At 38.7% G+C, this 2,794-nt stretch overlaps 1 pseudogene; it reads left to right on the forward strand.

Moving 5' to 3' along the window:
- Nucleotides 1-1,197: 1,197 nt before the first annotated feature.
- Nucleotides 1,198-2,213, forward strand: LOC147497693 (disease resistance protein RPM1-like; annotated as a pseudogene).
- The last annotated feature ends 581 nt before the right edge of the window (nt 2,214-2,794 follow it).

Below are 2,794 nucleotides of genomic sequence, written 5' to 3' on the forward strand. Positions count from 1 at the left end.
TTTGAAGAGATTTTTTCAGATGGTAAGGAATTGTCTTTGTCCTCCAACTTTCTGACTCTATCCAACAACAACCTAACGTCTTCCTTAAGACGGTAGTTTTGGTCTCGTTGCTCTTGAATTGTTGATTACAACTTCGTAACATGTTCCTTTGAGCCACGTTTGTTAATGTGGAAATATGTGGTGGGGGTGATCCCCTTTCCAACTGCTCGAGTGCGACCAGGATGCTCGGGTGTGCCCAATGCTAGAGTTAAGATGTCCTTACTTCCTTCAATAACTACCTTTCCCTCCTCCACTTCCTTAGTCAACACATCATTCAATTAAGTTTTGAAGTAAACAAGGATTTAGCAAATCCAAATCACAAAAAGCATTCATGTCTAACATTAAAACATAATAATAAACGATTAGAAAACTTACAATCTTTTCAGCCACTCTTTCCGTAGCTACTTCAATATATTTTCCTTTTTTTGAGTAAGCTCTTTTCCATATTGAAAGCCTTTGATTTTTTCCATTAAAGGATGGTCCCAACTCATTTTTCTATGGTTACAAAATAATCACGCAAACGACAGGGTTAATACGATGCATGTCTTCGAAACTCTTGGTTGGAGGTTTATCATACCCAAACAAATTAATAAAGTGCCTACGTGTATAAATGTTGAGACAGACAATGTACTCAGCAATTGTTCTCTAATATCAGCAAATACCGTCTTGCCCGTCCTGTGGTTATATACTTTTGCTGCTCGCCGCTGTGAATTAAGTTTGCTAATTTCCTGGATAATATGGAATTAATCGTCTTTAGGAATAAAAAACAATATATGGGTTTAATAGAAAACACCAAGTAGTAAAAGTTACGCTTCAGAAATGAGTGGCATGAGTAGAGAGATTTGTGAGAATCCCTCCTCCCCGCACACTCCTTCGAATGCTAATGTCATGCTGGAAGAAAGCAGTAAACTGCTGAATATGTACTGGCACTACTAGAAGCTGTATTGAATGGTACAACTAGAATAAAGTAAACCAAAACAGTTGCTAGAACATGCACGGTTAATTATATCCTTGTATTTGAAGGCATGCATATTGATGTATTTCCATGTTTCTCTTGGTACAGTCAAAATAAGCTGTTAAAGCGTACTGATCGATTTCTAACAAACATAAGAAATCTGCAAATGTGATTGCTCAAGGAAAATAAACAAAGGAATAAAAATGGCTCAAGGAGCTGTAGAAGTTTTGCTTGGGAAGGTAATATCTTCTCTGGAGAATGAAACGTCTATTTTAGGAGGAATTTGTCGTGAGTTCAATGAAGTAAAAAGTGAGCTGGAGAGCATGAAATTCTTCTTGAGTGATGTTGATCGAAGAGGAGTAACCAACCAAGGAATAAGAACTTGGGTGGAACAAGTGAGGGACATTGCTTATGATGTGGAAGACGTCACGGATGAGTTCATGTATTTCGTAAGCGGCCAAAGGAGAATCACTAACTTCATGGGTAAATAGATGAACACTATCAAGAATGTTTGGATGGGCGGCGTAAAATCACGTCTAGACTACAAGCAATCCAGAAACAAGTTAAGACTATTTCAGAAAGAAGCAAACAATATAGATTTGATCATACTGAAGCTACAAATCCAAGCGATACTGGTCAAAGATTGCCACGATCAGAATCACTTCCTTTTAAAGAAGATGAAAATTTGGTGGGCATTGACAAAGATAGAGACTTAATTTTCAAGTGGCTAAATGAAGGAGAGCCACAATGCACAGTAATGTCCGTCTATGGAATGGGTGGTTCAGGGAAAACTACTCTTGTTTCCAGCATTTATAACAACCAAAATGTTCAGAGTAATTTCGATTGTTATGCTTAGATAACTGTGTCCCAGACTTACAAAATACAAGAGCTATTCAGAAGTTTGATAAAAGAGTTATTTGAGTCTCGAAAAGAATTAGTTGCACATGTTTGGAGTATTAGTCTTTGGTGGGAAATAAGAGCTGCGCTTCCAGAGGGCGGAAAGAGCAGCAGGATAGCATTCTCATATGTCAGAAATAAATGTTGTCCCAATGAAGTTACAAAGATAGCTCATCTGATCGTCTCCAAGTGTCAGGGGTTACCACTTGTTATTGTAGCTATAGGGGGTCTCATGTCGAAAAAAAGTATGACAGAAACGGAATGGAGGACAGTCTATAATAGCCTCAACTGGGAGCTTAATGATAAGAGTCCAAAACTGTAGTTTTAACCCTGTAACAGTCATACTTTTAGACCAATTATGTGAGTAATAATTAAGAGTTAACACTGATTATGTGTTTTTATGCATTTCAGGTTCCAAAGTCCCTTATGTGCAGAAATGTGCCACTTTAGCGAGATAAAGGAGCAAAGGTCGGTTACTAAGGAGTTCCGTGATTAAAGGCCAAGATTCAAGAAGACAAAGCCTTTCTAAAGCCCGGTCAAAAGCTGAAAAGTCGACGCGGGCAGAAACAACACACAAGTCAGCAGAACTTCCGAAGGTCGTATCTTTGGACTCATACCTCAGAATTGGGCCTACCTTATGTCAAAACGACCGGATCGGAAAGAGCTTTCCAATGGTCTAAGCCTTGATCCAATCAGAGGAGAAAAGTGGACGAAAATTCTATTGAAGCCAACTGCAGCCGAAGAGGCCTTTTTGGACTGAAAGAATTGGGTTTTGGGCCTGATTCTCTGGCCCAAAACATGGCTCCAAGCCCATGCACGATTTTTGGATCTTAAAGTATAAAAACCAAAGCTGAACTCTTTGTTAATGGTAGCTAGTTAGACCTAAAACTATATAGAACTCTA

The sequence above is a fragment of the Coptis chinensis genome, chromosome 5, assembly GCF_015680905.1.
Source record: "Coptis chinensis isolate HL-2020 chromosome 5, ASM1568090v1, whole genome shotgun sequence".
NCBI classification, from domain to species: Eukaryota; Viridiplantae; Streptophyta; class Magnoliopsida; order Ranunculales; family Ranunculaceae; genus Coptis; species Coptis chinensis.